Here is a 15831-nt window from a genome sequence, read left to right on the forward strand (position 1 = left end):
ATGCATGATAAAGGACTATGCCTTTAAATTATTTGTGCACATTTATGTATGGTTTCTATACATACACAAGTCATTCAACTTCTCTGAGCTTATTGTTACTCATCTCCAAAATATGCAGAAGAATGACTGAAATGTAACTTGTTATAATAAATAAGAAATTATGGACATCAACTAACTGGCTCTTCTATTACTATGAGAACAGCTGCTTAATCATTGACTTGAATCAATAATTTCCTCTGTCAGTAGAAAGAATAAGTACAAATTATTACTCTGAACATAATCTTGCCAAGAAGAAGAAAAAAGCAATATTGGTGACATGGAAATTTAGAATGATATTAAGAGAAAGAGTTGTCATGGTGTCTTAGAAATTAGAGTTATAAAAAAGGGAAGTCCATTTATACACAAAGCAACACATGGCATTTAAAAAATTTTTTTGAAACTGTACTGTCAGTATCCATCTGACAGTGGGAAAAGTAGCCTGCAGCTAACTAAAGACAGTTGATGATTCAGACCCACCGGTCACCCGCTGGGCAAACAATCTACATCTATAGATTTCCACGCCTGGGACCCCTATGCCGGAGCTTTATCTTGTCCTGTAGGATCTCTCTGAATTGCAACCAACTTGATGACAGTAAGTTTGGTTTGTAATTTTAGTTCATGAGAAAATGTGTAAAATTTATGTAAAATTCAAGGAGCCATACACAATCAAATATCTTTGTAATATCAATAAAATCCAAGTGAATAGTCTACTCTCTGCTTTGAGCCAAGATCTGATATCAGCAAGTCTATTTACCATGTATTAATGATATTACTTGTTAGTTTCCACATCGTTTGGGTCAACTTTCTCTGATTGGGTATAAATGTGGGTCTCTTTCAGTCGGTTGTCCGGGAAGATAACATCCATGTATCTTGGCATAAATGAGTGCTTGCTTCCAGTGTTTCACCAGCTTCTTGAAACATTTTATCTGATATTTAATCAATTTCTTGAACTTTGTTTTTGACAAAAGCTTAAGTGCAGCTGGGGTTCTCCCATTCATACTATCGGTTCTTGAACACCTGCTACCTCCTGAAATGGTTAAATGTCAACCAATGTGTTTTCTGGTACAAGGATTCTGCATAATCTCTCCATCTTCATTTGATGCTTCCTGCATCATTTAAGATATTTTTCATAGAATCCTACAATATTGAAACTCGAAGCTTGTTAATTTTCTTCAGTTCTTTCTGCTTGACATACATTGAAGATGTTCTTCACTTTTGGCTTTATAATTCTCCGCCTGTGTACATTTCATTATAATATATTACTTTGGTGTCTTGAGCTCCCCTTTGGAATTTTCGGTACAGTTCTTTTACTACAGTATTTGGTCCGTTTGTTTTAGCTACCCTATAAGACCAAGAATGCTTGAGATGTTTATGACATCCTTTTATATTTCCTTCCTTTCCTTTTTAAAATGAACTTTTGCTTTCTGCTTGTAGGATGATTTTGAAATTATCTCATGACTCATCAGGTCTTCTGTCATTAGTGTTCAATGAACCAAAATATTATTGAGTTTTTTCCATATTCAAATGGGATATACTTAAGACTATAACTTGGCTCTCATAGCTTGCTTTAATTTTCTTCAGCTTCAACATGAGACAGCATGTGAAATATTGATGGTCTGTTCCATAGCTACCCCTTAGCCACATTTTATTGCTGAATTGATTTATTCTTCTCACAGATAGATTAAATTTTATTTCTGTGGAGATTCAATTAGTAAACATAAATGTTTGAATATTGGAAAATGGAAATATAGACAGAAATTATGATTAATAATACAATTTTTCTAAAGAAGCATAATTCTGAGAAACAGATTATACTCTTCATGTATATTTTGATTGAGATGAAATATTTCAATCACTTTATTGCTACACAAGTATAAGTTTATTGATCTTATTATGTAAATATACACAGTCAGTCACTCCTGAATATAGGATGAGTTGATTTGTTTTCAATTTCTTGAGAATCTTTTTCATTGTGAAATTTGATATCACTAAAATAAACTATTAACTCTAATGCCAAGTTGTATGGCAATTTTATTAAAGTTATTGAGTTGATGTTTTAGACTACTAAGAAACAAATTTTACATATTTTATATTGAAATATGACTGCAACTGATAATTACCAGAATAGTAGAGGGAAGGTCTCATATTTTGGAATTAGATATATGTAATCTTAATAAAAATGTAAAGCGACTCCAGAGCTCTTATTCACTTATTTATTTATTTAAAAAATTTAACTATGATATAATATTGTATAATTTTTAAGGTTCTTGGTTGATTTTATTTAAAGGATTAAAAAAAATATTATTTAAAGAATTTGGTTCCATCCTTGTCAGCATCACACAAGGAGAGCTTCATAATATTTTAGTTTCTGGATCAGGTTTATATAGATCAGGTTTCTGGATCAGGTTTGTTTCTCAGGTGACTATTCTGAAGTCAGAAATGCACAGTTCTGGCTTACTTTCAGATTTAATAATTTAAAAGTCAAAATTAGTTTTTAAACATATAAATGGAAAGGTTAGCTATTTATTGGGAGAAGTTATTTTTCTTTTTTTGATGATGCAATGTGTATTTTTGTTTTAAAATTTGAATATTATGGCAAATTTAAAAGTAGAGAGGAAATCATTGAAATCATCCTATTCTTCTAATAATTTTCTGTTAATAATTCTTCTAATAAATTTCTACTTCTAATTACCCTGGTGTCCTACTCCATGACTGCATAACATAAGAATATTTGCTATCATTTTCCAAGTTATTCAATTGCCATTAGCATCAACTCCCTGGGCCCCATTTCTGATCTGATATTTCCAGATACTATTGTCAATCTGGTCTCACACAGGCAATTACTCAACAGAACACAATGTTCAAGGCAGACGTAGCTATTTAAGCTATTTAGAGGTTAGTTTCCACTTTAGATTTAGGTCAAAGATTGCCGCAGGCAACAGTTGTGAGGATTTTTGAGGAACTTTCATTTAATTCATAATGTCTGTGTCCCATTGAAAATTTGAATTTATATTCCCAATTTAGGCTCCTATGATCAGAATTAGTCTACAGAGCATTTAACCTAAACATCTAATAACGGAAGCTGTACACCATTCAGTTCATAGGAACCCAGTCCATGAGCAGAAGTGTTTGATTTACCAACTTTCAACATTCCCTTCGTGCTATATGAAAGTTGAAGAGTTATGTCATATCCAAAGGTCCTCTCTTCAATATTCAAGAGTTCTTTTAATGATTGCATTTGCCATTTGGTAACATGTTGATGCCTCAAATTCTGAAGCCACCAATGTTTGAAAATCAGGTTACTGTTGCTCTACTGATTTTCTTTCTAGGTCTTACCTCACAGTAGGAATCTTGCTTCAATGTCTTTAAGGCTTTTTTTGTGGGGAATCCTGACTGATTCCTTTGAGGAGTTAGTATTAGATCTGCAAGTCCAGAATGCAAAAGTAAGGAACTCTTTTTTCTTAAATCCCTCCAGCAATACACCAATAACAATTAACGTGATCATGTTATCTGCAAAGTCTAAAATTGAGCCATATTTTCCTGCTTTAATTTCACCTTAGAAAACATGATACTCCATGAAGTCAAAGCCTATATGTCACTCTTCAACCATATGGCACAATACTTTATATAATCAGGATTTTAGTAAATATTGGATAAAATAAATTCAACTATAACAATTTACAATGTCTGCCTGTTTCAGAAGATACCATTTTATCATCAACAGTAATTATTATAGACTTTCAATTTGAAGAAAACATTTTTAAGAACACAAGTTGGACACTGGGAGAATATATTTGTCAGAAAAGTAGAAACAAAATGATAGCATCCTGTGTTAAGGCCTGCTTAGTGATGAGAAGCCCTGGAGTGTATCTCATAAGATGCCATATATGCACAAAATGATAGCAGAACAGAATCGCTTTATTTAACTCAATAATAAAATTGAATGTGTCTACAAATCAGTTTTGCTCTTCTATGTCTGTCTCAGACCATATAAACTAATCTCCTCAATTTCTTGTTTTACATAGTACTGCACACACTGAACTCACATATCATTGTGATCTATTATGTGACTCAGTATTTGGTAAACATAATAAATCCCAAATAGTTCCTATTTTAATATCCATCACATTAATTACTTGATTTCACCTGATGGCATTGCATTTATTTCTATACAAACTATCCTGATTCTGGGCTTCCATCTCTTACTTCTTATCCTCTCCACTAATTATTTTCTCAGGGTGGGTTTGAACTGGCAATCTGGGGTTAAAAGCTCAATGCTTTATCCTTTGCCAACACAGAAGTAATTTACATGTCCTAAGTGTTAGTAAGGAAAACATGAATTCTACCTGGCCCTTGCTCCTTCAGCGTTTATACTCGGGTGAGATCTGTTGTAATTAGATTGAGGTTCTTTGCGATGAAAGAGAATAGTCCACAGGAGTGTGTCTCTCAGAGATGGAGCAGAGATGAGAGAAGTCATTCAAATAAAAATAATGAACTAACTGAGTCCTAAAAACAAAATAATAAGGAACAAGATGAAACAGAGGAAATGCGGAGATAAGATGATTTACACCTCAGTTTCAGCACACTGCAAACATCTAGAAGAATAAGAACACTGAAAATGGCATAATTTCAAATACTCAATAGAACAGAAACTTGAGGAAAACTAATAAATGATAATAATAACTTGACTGAATTAAGTACTTCTTTCACATCTATTATTTTATAAGCAATCACAATCTGTTAAAGTGGTAACTTTTAAGTTGTGAGACAAAGTGATTCAGTTGTATGTTCAAAGTTATACTTGCCCAAAAATCTTGCTTTAAGGTCTGTGTCCAAAAGCATTACTCTATAAGTGATCTGCTTAAACTTGCAAAGGATCTTGCTATGCTATATAGGAGAGGGTACCCAACAAACCCTGGAAAAACCCAGCTCTGTTGGGCAGAACTTTTGTAGTAAGCATTTGCCCCACTAAGTGAGCATCACAACCCCCTCTGAGTGCACTCAGTGGTGTCACCTGGGAAGGTTCTCTCACCTGGAAAGGTCACAGTGAATTTTTTTATTAAAAGCATATTCACTCAAACCTCATTTTTGAGGGGTGGCTGAATTAAGAGAACAGTGACCAGCTATGAAATGTTGTTTCCTGCTCGAGGTTAAAAGCCATAGAACCTGTTGTTATGTTGAACACAGCTTACAAGGACAGTGCTCTGGGAAAAACTCAAGTGTATGAGTGGTTTTCTTCTTGCAAAAAAAAGTGAAATGTTCATTGATGATAAACCTCAGTCTGGATGTCCATCAACTTCCCAAATGAATGAAAATGTTGACAAAATTGATGCATTTGTGCTGGAAGACGGACGATGAAGAAACATTGAAGAGATAGGGAAGTTATCTGGACAATCTTGGAGCTCTGTTCAGCAAATTTTAAGGGAAAATTTTGGAATGGGAAGGATTGCTGTAAAATTTGTGCCTTGATTTCTGACTGACCAGGAAAAGAGTGGAAACGTATCATGCTTGAAATAACACCTCTGAAGCACCTGAGACTTTTCCCCGAGGATCATTACTGGTGACAAGACATGGTCTTCTTATGACTCAAAGGCAAACGTCACTCAATCGAGTGGAAGATGCCATCATCACCCCACCCCAGAAAAGCTCATCAAAGGGAATCAAAGATCAAGGCTATGCTCATTTGTTTTTGTTTTTTTAATGTGAGGGGGATAGTGCATTTGAAGTTAATTCCACCAGGTCAGGCTGTTACTCGGGTTTTCTATTTTATGGTTCTGAGAAAATTGCTTAAGAGTCTGTGACAAAAAAGGGCTGTTTGTGGCAGACAGGGGACTGGTTTTGCCATCATGACAATGCCCCTGCTCACACAGCCATCTCAGTGCACCAGTTATGGGCAAAAACCAGCATGCCTCTCTTGCTCCCATACACCTGACTCACCTGACCTCATTCTCTGTGACTTCTTTGTGTTTCCATGAGTGAAGAGGGACATGAAAAGACAGTGATGCGATGATGTAGAAGAAGCAAAGAAAAAAGATGAGGGAAGGGCTGTCAGTCATGCAAACAGATGAATTTGAAAAATGTTTCCAAAAATGGAATTGCAAATTTGACAGATGTATTAAGTGTAATGGAGAGTACTTTGAAGGTGATAAGGTTGTTTTGTTAAAAAAATTCAAATACATAAATTTTTAAAACATCCATTTTTTAAAAATCATTTTATCAGGGGCTCTTATAAGTCATCATAATCCATTGTGTCCAAGCATATTTGTACATATGTTGCCATCATCTTTCTCAGAACATTTGCTTTCTACTTGATCCCTTGATATCAGCTCCTCACTTTTTCCCTCCTTTTCTGTTTCTCCCTCTCTCATGAACCCTTGATAGTTTATAAATTATTATTTTGTCATATCTTACACTTCCTAATGTCTCCCTTCATCCACTTTTCTGTTGTCCATCTCCCCGGGAGGAGGTTATATACAGATCTTTGGAATCGGTTCCCCCTTTCTACCCCACCTTCCCTCCATTCTCCCTGTATCACCAGTCTCACCACTGGTCCTGAAGGGATCATCTGTCCTGGATTACCTGAATTTCCAGTTCCTATCTGTACCCATGTACATTCTCTGGTCTAGCCAGATTTGTAAAGTAGATTTGGGGTCATGATATTGGGTGGGAGGGGGGGAGTAGGAAGCATTTAAGAAAAAGAGGAAAGGTATATGTTTCATCATTGCTACACTGGACCCTGACTGGCTAGTCTCCTTCCCGAGACCCTTCTGTGAGGGGATGTCCAGTTGCCTAAACTGGGCTTTGGGTACCGAATCTGTACTCCCACCAATCACAATTATATGATTTTTTGTTCTTTGATGCCTGATACCTGATCCCTTCGATACCTCATGATCACACGGCTGGTGTGCTTCTTCCATGTGGTCTTTGTTGCTTCTGAGCTACATGGCCGCTTGTTTACCTTCAAGCCTTTAGGATCCTACACGCTATATCTTTGGATAGCCGGGCACCATTAGCTTTCTTCACCACACTTGCTTATGCACACATTAGTCTTCAGTGATCCTGTCGGAAAAGTGAGCATACTTATTTATGAAATCTTTCTCTATGCTATACGTGAAAACTATGAAAAGGTGAATTCTTGTCAATAACAGATTCAATTGTTTATTTGAAATGTAATGCAATATGCAAGGTTTAAAATAGCAAAAACATCTCAATAGTACATAGAACTTACTGCTAATTAAACTATTTTGCAAATCTGCAATATTTTAATGCCATTGATTTTGCTTATATTCTTGTATAAATTCTGGAATTTACAGAATAACTAAATCAAGGATCTTATTTTTCATGACTTATGATCATATTCAACATGTATAAATATAAATATGTTAGTGGCCTCATACAAAATTTGTGTGTTTTTTTCATTAACTAGTAAAACTCAACATAAAGTTCTCATAGTTCATCCATGTTATGAGGTGTTTCACAGACTCACCATTAGTCTTCAACATTATTAAGTAGTGTATGTGTGTTCCAAAGATTATTTATCCATTCCTCTATTGATGAGTATTTAGTTTGTTTCCATCTTGTTACTACTGTCAATAATACTGCAGTGACATGGGTGTGCATGCATGTATCTGTGCCATAGCTCACATTGCTGAAAATATATATATATGAATGTGGTATAGCATACAGAGAACAAAGTTATGAAAGCATTTGAGATATAACAAACACCCTGAGAGAATGAGGGCTTGACCTGGGGACTCAGGAACATAGTCAGTGGTGCTGGTGGTGGTGGGAGGGGGGCTGGGTTGGTGGTACCCAGGTCAATTGGCACAACAAAGATAATATTGTAAATTCTACTTTGTTGAATAGTGGATGGAGCTTTAAACATTCTGCAGCAGTTGTCTAAGGAGTAACTATTGGTCTGCTTCTTCCTTGAGCAGACAAGAGGGAAGCATATTAAAAGAACATGGACGCAATAGATCCATGGACGTATGAGTCATGCAAGCTTAAGTCTCACAACCCTACGATAAGAAGAACTAGATGGTGCTCAGCGACCATTACCAAAAATTGGTCAAAAGTGGGTCATACTAGACAATCCCGGATAGGGCGAGAGAAGAATGTGGAACAGAGTCCTAAAAGATATGAGGTCTGAGAGACCCCCAGAACTGTGCTCTTCATCACCCTTCAGTTCTGGAACAGAACCCATCACTGTAGAAAAAGCAACCATTTAATATGATGGGGGAAGTTATACCTAATAAGAAAGTGTTGTGGAATAGGAGGAATGGAAACAGGACATGTTAGAAGGAAATGGGATAAATGATGATATAGTGTGGGGACTGAAGTGGTAAATCGACACAAACTGTTCGTAAGTCATTGAATGTAAAGCTCATTATCTTCTATGTAACCCTTCACTTAAGTAACAATAAAAGTGTTTGAACCTGATTATGTGAGGATGAGGCATCCAGTGTCATCTGCACTATCCTTTTGAAGTTCCAACTATATAGAGTATTTTACACATGTATAAAAGGAGACACTCTTAGCTTATCAACTGAAAATAAAGCTTTCAAGCAAACCAAAATAGAAATAATGAGTTCATAATTACAGCTTTCCAACTTCAGAGTAATCTCTCATTAATAGCCTTATTAATATGAACCAATCTTTAACCATATTATGTTGTTTGGGTAGATCTAGAAGGAAGTAGCTAAAGTTTTATTCCAGATATTCAACTTAAATGGCATGACTTTCCTTTGGCTAATATAATTATTTCAAATGAATTTGACATTTAGGTAGATAGAAAACTAGATAGGTGAGGTAGAGATAGGAAACATCTTATTCTATTGTGAATGCTTCTAGAGATCATTTGATTTAATATACGGATCATTTTTACAGCACATAAATATGGAATTTAATTAAAATGTGTAGATGAAACATTCATTAAACAGAGGCTTAGTGGTAAATTAGTTCTGATTATCCTTAAGTATATCTGCCTGTAATCATATCAGATAAGAATGTTGAACATGCACAGACACAGCACACAGATTAGGCTGCAGGACTATATTCTACAGGGAAGTAATCTAAATTTTGCATTGAAAAAATTCAGGATGACATAGACAGTCCCCAGATTGTGAATGAGATATCTTCTTTGTTACGTCTTTAAGAATTTATAGGTATGGTATGGGGGGCAGATGGTTCATATTTAGCATTAATTAGTGGTATAGTGCCTTGTACATTGGACTGCCAACAGAAAGGTCAGTGGTTCAAACCTACCAGATGATCCAAAAGAGAAAGTTAAGGCTGAATATCCCTGTATTGATGAACAATCTCGGAAATCTACTCCTTCCTAAAGGCTTGCAGTGAGTCATAACTGACTCAGTGCAGTGGCTGAGGTTTGGGGATTAGTGCTGAAAAAAAAAAAAAGGCCAGATGTCTTTTCAATTATTTATAAACTGCTGGTACAGAAATGGAAGGGGATTGAAATGAACAATTAATTTTGCAAAAGGAACTATGTTCAATGTTTTCAAAAGGAGGGCAAATTGAGGAAATAATGTTAAAGTGCAGGTATGTGTTGTCCTTATGTTGGCTGTGTAGTGGGTGTGGGCTATTTATGTAGAGAAAAGGAAAGCCTGATTTTCTTTCATATGATGAATTAAAGTAAGGGAAACCATGTAGAAGAGGGTTTCAAAAAAGCTGTGGATAAAACCTTCGTGGAAAGCCATATGCTGCTACCTCAATCAGCAGGAAATTGCCATTGCCCATGACCCAGCAACCCATCGCCTCGGTACGTGTCCGAACGTGTCCGAAAGAAGGAATCGCCACACGTTGACCAGACCCACGCACTCCTGTGTTCATCACAGCACTGTTCGCACTAGGAAGCAGTTGGAAACAGCTGAAAAGTACATCAGTTGAAGGATGGCTAAGACTGTTTGGTACATAGAGTGCGATAGCTTACATCACTCAAACTCAGTGATGAAACCACAAAACCAAACAGCACATGGATAGACCTAGAGAACACGATCCTGAGTTAAGTTAACCATAAAAGAATAAATGTGGTATGAGAATACTACTCTAAGGATAAACACCAAGACAAAGGCAAGCTTATCAAAGGGAACTTTGGAGGCTCCCTAAGCAGGGAGGACAAGGATGGGAAGATAGACCCATAGACTAGGAGGTAGCTAGGTAGAGACATGGATGTAAAGAAAATGGAGGTCGCTAGGAGGGACAGGAGAAGCAGGGGAGAGGGAGAAAGATGGAGTACAGAGTGGCAGTTTATAAAGGATTTGAGTGTACAGCTAGTCTGCAGGGCAAACCCCTGACCTGATCCGTAATAAAAGGAAAAGAAAACCATATAATCCTATGAAAAAAATTTGGTAGAAATTTTAAATTGCATTTTTATTCCTATGTTTCCAAAAACTTTTTGAAGTGCTTTAACTGGGCTGCTAACCACAAGGCCAGTTTACCCTGAAGGAGAAAGATGAGGCTTTCTTCTCTCATAAAGAGCTACAGTCTCAGGAACTCCCAGGACCAGTTCTACTCTGTCCCACAGGGTTATTATCAGTTGGAATTGACTCAACGATTTTTCATACTGATAAGAGAATGGGAAGATAAGGTAATATTACTGAACACCTGCTATTTTTCCAGTTATTTTACTATCCAAGCACATTATTTCTCTAGCCATTAATTTTGCTATAAGTAAATTCATGCTGTTACCTGTTCTGGAGCACATCATCAAGAGTGTCTCATGTAAGAAGCAGTGATTTTGTGACTCATTGCCTGTATCCCTAGCATAGTATTTGCGATCATTGAAAGGGAACGGGGTGAGGGTATGGACCCCTGGTGCTGTAGTGGGTCGCATGATGGCCTGTCAGTGCCATCATAGGTTATGTGGTGGCCTGCTAGCGAGAAGGTTAGCAGTTGTTCCATACCACCAGCCACTCTGAGGGAGCAAGATGAGGCTTTCTGCTCTCTGTCAAGGTTACAGCCTTGGAAACTTAAATGGGCAGTGTTATACTATCGTATATGTTTCCTCTGAATCAGAAGGAGCTAGATGAATGTGAATTTTAAAGAATCAATGGAAGAATTGAGTTGAAAGCTGATGGAAATTTTCTAGAAGTTTGTAAACTTCCTCCTACATAAACTAGTTATTTTTCCCACTTTTGTCATTTCCATCCCTACATCATGTTTTCATGCCCCCTCCCAAATTAAAAAAATGTCTGTATTTAAATCAAGTCTTGAGCTAATTTTTAATTTCTAATTTTGAAATACAAATTATTAACTATGCATATAGAAATTTTCACAAACTAGTGATTTATTATTCTTTCCTAGATAAAGAAAGCAAAGTATATAGCAGCAACTCTAGAAATTGTGGTGGGATTAAGGTAATAAAACAGAAACTATACTTACCTGGCAGGGGAGATACCATGATCATGAAGATGGTTTTCCCAGGGCGAGGCTTATCCATTGCACTCCGGATGTGCTGACCCCTGCGATTTCCCCAAATGTGGGAAACTCGACTGCATAATTAGTGGTAGTGGGGGACTGCGTTCCCGCTCTCCCCTGAAAAGAAAACAACAGAAGAAACCCAGAAACTAATAGAAGCAAAGTATATAGTAGTAACGTTAGAAATCATGGTGGGATTAAGGTAATAAAACATTCACTTCTGTCTGGGAAATAACAATCCTAATGGAGTCCTCGCCATTAAACCTAAGTGGGGGAGCAGTTTTGCTATACGTAAGTAGTCACAAAGTCACCAGTTTGAAACTACCACCCCCTCCAAGGGCAAAAGACAAGGCTTTCCACTCCCATAAAGAGTTACAGTCTGAGAAACCCACAGGGGCAGTTCTCTGTCCTACAGGGTTGCTAGGAATCATAACTGACTTCATGGTAGAAAGGTCTAGAGTACAGTCCTCGTTGTAGGGAGTCCACAAGAGACTATAAAGACTCTGAAAGCAAAAATGTATCCTCACAGTTCAGGAAGTTCAATGCCTGAATTCATGGTGACATTGGGCCATGTTTTCTTAAGAGGCTTGAGAGGAAATGCTCCTGTTCTTGTACATCTTCCTGCAGCCCAGGTGTTCCTGTGAGACTGTAGGAATGTGAGACTGTAATGAACAGCAATGCAGGTGGACATATCCAACTCTTTCAGGCGTCCCAGTTGTTAAGAGGCAAGTGTCAGACATGCTTCTGCACTCCTTCCTTGGTACTTATTCAGATATACGTCCTGTTCCTCCTTGCCTCTCTACGTCTCTGTTAGGTTCAATAATCCATTGTAATTCCCACACAGAACTAGCAGACAATACTCACAGTTAATGGGGCTTATTGGGGAAATGGATGTTACCATACACCAGGATAAGCAAACAGTAAGGCTGCATTCTCTGGTCTCCTCGGCCATCATCCAGGTCTCTTTGTTATTTTCAGCCTGTCAGTCATTTGGAAGTCAATTGTCTCTCTGAATCTAAGCTTCTCAGCCATATGGTCCCTCGACCTTTAACTCTATGGTCCAGGAAGCCAGCCTTCCTGTCCCTTTGTGCCAGCATCATAGTCTAGGGTAGAGGTTCTCAACCTGTGGGTCACGACCCCTTTGTGATCAAACGATCTTTTCACAGGGGTCATCTACAACCATCAGAAAGCACATATTTCTGATGGTCTTAGGAACCGTGATACCACTCCTCCATCTGTCTCCAGGTGGGTCCGCCCACATGCAGATACACCCACATATAAGTACCGGGCATGATGACATCATCATGCCTACCCCATCACATACACCCCATACAAATACAGGCATATGTGACAGGACTAGCACCATAGTGTGCTTATGTGGATCAATCACACATGTGTAGAGAATAGCTACTCTGTAGAGAACAGCTACTGTGTAGAAAGCAGCTGCTGTGTTGAAAGCAGCTATTCTGTTAAAAGCAGCTACTGTGTTGAAAGCAGCGGTATTGGAGGTAAAACGACACTTCATGAATTATGATTACTGGGTAAATGTAAAACCATGTACTTTAAAATCAACTACTGCCAAAAAATATCTGTACTATAGGAACTTAATCTGGATGCTGATTGGTCTTTTCATATTCAGCTGTGTTTGATGTGAATACTTCCCCCTTGTGATAGTAACAGGTATGTAAAAAAAAAAACAACAAAGAATGGTACATCATAGGAAACTGTAATGAACTGTATTGACTGAACTATGCCATGCATCACCTTTTATATTATTAAAGCTATTGTTAAATATTATTTTCATTAACAAACCATCCCAAGAGAATGTAGAGAAGAATGTTAAGAAAAGAAAATATGGTGAGGACTATTACAGTATTGTTTTACCTCAATAATTACAGCAGGACTTGAGCAACCACGATGTGTTATTTTTTGTGAAGTTCTATCAGCTGAGTCTATGATGCTGAACAAGCTAAAATGCCATTTTGGTAGCCAGCATCTGAACTTTGTCATCAAAGGTACCATCTATTTCAGAAGCAAAGCTGATGGACTCAAGAAAGCCAGACTTGAAACTGGTGACAAGTACCACAAACAAAACGTAGCAGCCATTGAAGCTTCATATTTGGTGGTGCTCAGAATTGCCAGAGATATAAAACCTAACACCACTGCTGAGGATTTACTGTTGCCAGCAACCTAAGACATTGTTCAAGTTCTGATCAGAGACAAATTTGTTATGAAATTGAGTGTTATTTCCTTATCTAATGACATTGTCCACAGAATAGATGACATGTCTGCTGATATTCTTGATCTGGTAATCGAGGAAATTAAATCTGCACCACTTCCAATATTTAGCATCCAGCTTGATGAATCCACAGATGTTCAAACCATTCCCAGTTACTGGTTTACATGAGGTGTATTAATAATGGTAACTTTAAAGATGAATTTCCTTTTTTCAAACCTCTTGAAATGGCAACAACTACATGTGATATATTTGACACAGTTCATTTCTGAAAGAATGTAAGCTATCTTGGGAAAAGATTTGTGGTGTTTTCACAGACGGTACTCCAGCTATGCTAGGATATTGATCTAGATTTCAATGTTTGGTACTGAATGAGTCACCAAAAGTCATCACAACTCACTGTATGATTCACCGGCAAATATTAGCAATGAAGATGCTGCCACAAGAGTTACAAGAAGTAATGGAACGCGTCATAAGTTTTGTTAATTTTGTAAAGGTGGGCACTTTAAACAGCCGACCTCTTTTGCAATTGCACAATGAGTTAGATGCACCGAGTAATGCTCTGGCATTTCACACTGAAGTGAGATGGTTGTCAAGAGGAAAAGTTATAAAACATGTTTGGAGCTTTGTGATGAACTCAAAACATTTTCTAATCAGAAGACAAGACTGTATTTCAAAACACTTTACAGTGAAAAAAGTGAACTGCAAAATATAGCTTACTTGGTTGACATCTTTGCCATCTTGAATGCGTTGAATTCATCACTGCAAGGACCAAATGCAACATGCTTCAATTTGTCAGAAAAGATCCGATCATTCCAAATGAAACTTCTGCTCTAGCAAAAAAATTGGATGAAAATAAAATTTACCTGTTGTCTACCTTATCTAATTTCTTTGAGGAACATAACATTGAAGCAGACAAAAGGATTACGATGATCATTTCTGTGAAAGAACTCTTGCACATGCTTGCAGATGAAATTTCATCATACTTTCCAAGTCTACCTGACACCCATTTGCACTTGCCAGAAGCCCATTCACAGTCTAAACTGAAGATGTTTCTGACACAGCATAAGAGGAGTTCTTTATTAACTTATTAACAGCAGGGAAGCAATAACTGATTTCTCTACAATGCCAGTTACAAATTTTTGGATCAACTGTTTGCAGTCATATCCTGTTCTGTCTCAGACTGTGTTGGCCTTCCGTTTCCAGCAACATATCTATGCGAGACAGGGTTTTCCAGCTTGTGGGTTATCAAGTCTAACCACAGAAATAGACTTGTTATGGGAGATGATCTTTGTTGTGCTCTTGCAAAGACTGCCCAGAGAATTTCTGATCTGATAAAAAAAAAAAAGCTATCTCAACCTTTACACTGACATTGACTTTTTATGGATACTGTCGCAAAATGTAGCAATGTAGTTTACTGTTGCTGTATTAAGATTGTTTGCCATGCTACCCCATGCTTCAAGACTAATTTCATTTATTTGTCATTAAAAAAATATTTCACAATATATAGTTGCATATTGTTTCTGTGATTAATCACTATGCTCTAATGATATTCAGTTGGTAACAATGAAAATACATCCTGCATATCAGATATTTACATTATGATTCATAACAGTAGCAAAATTATAATTATGAATTAGCAACAAAAATGAATTTATGGACAGAGGGCTCACCCTAACCTGAGGAGCTGTCTGAAAGGGTTGCAGCCTGAGGAAAGTGGAGTGCTGTGGGTCTAGGGCCAGAGGTGGACGGGGTCATCCGTGGTCTCAGGGTTGCTCTTTGCCTCCCAGTCACATAGCTGGTGATGGCTTCTGCCACTTCAACCAGAAACCCCGAGATGTTCTTCCAAGCCTCGATTTTCTCTTCTCTACTGCTGCCTAAGCGATGACTCCATCCTACAGCCAAAGGGACGAGAATTGAAACTGAATCACCCTACCTGTGAATGTTACTCCTTCCGTTTGCAGGGATCTGCCTAAACATTTGTTGAGAGTACAGAGACTCAGGAAAATGGGCCATATTAAGAAACTCCAGTGTACCACACTGCCTTTAGGGTATCCACCAGCAGAGCGCCTCCTCTGTCCGCCTGTGAGCAGCTGGGGCGTTCAGGCTGCGGGCCTCTTATT

At 37.5% G+C, this 15831-nt stretch overlaps 1 protein-coding gene and 1 non-coding gene across 4 annotated transcripts in view; both read left to right on the forward strand.

Moving 5' to 3' along the window:
- CSMD3 (CUB and Sushi multiple domains 3) overlaps window positions 1–15831 on the forward strand; it is a 1306760-nt gene that overhangs the window by 1016608 nt on the left and 274321 nt on the right. The gene's annotated exons all lie outside the window — the stretch shown is intronic.
- LOC142449567 (U1 spliceosomal RNA) lies at window positions 11429–11592 on the forward strand. The gene has a single exon (XR_012784709.1). It is a non-coding gene; the product is annotated as a U1 spliceosomal RNA (small nuclear RNA).

Source organism: Tenrec ecaudatus, chromosome 5 (assembly GCF_050624435.1).
Source record: "Tenrec ecaudatus isolate mTenEca1 chromosome 5, mTenEca1.hap1, whole genome shotgun sequence".
NCBI classification, from domain to species: Eukaryota; Metazoa; Chordata; class Mammalia; order Afrosoricida; family Tenrecidae; genus Tenrec; species Tenrec ecaudatus.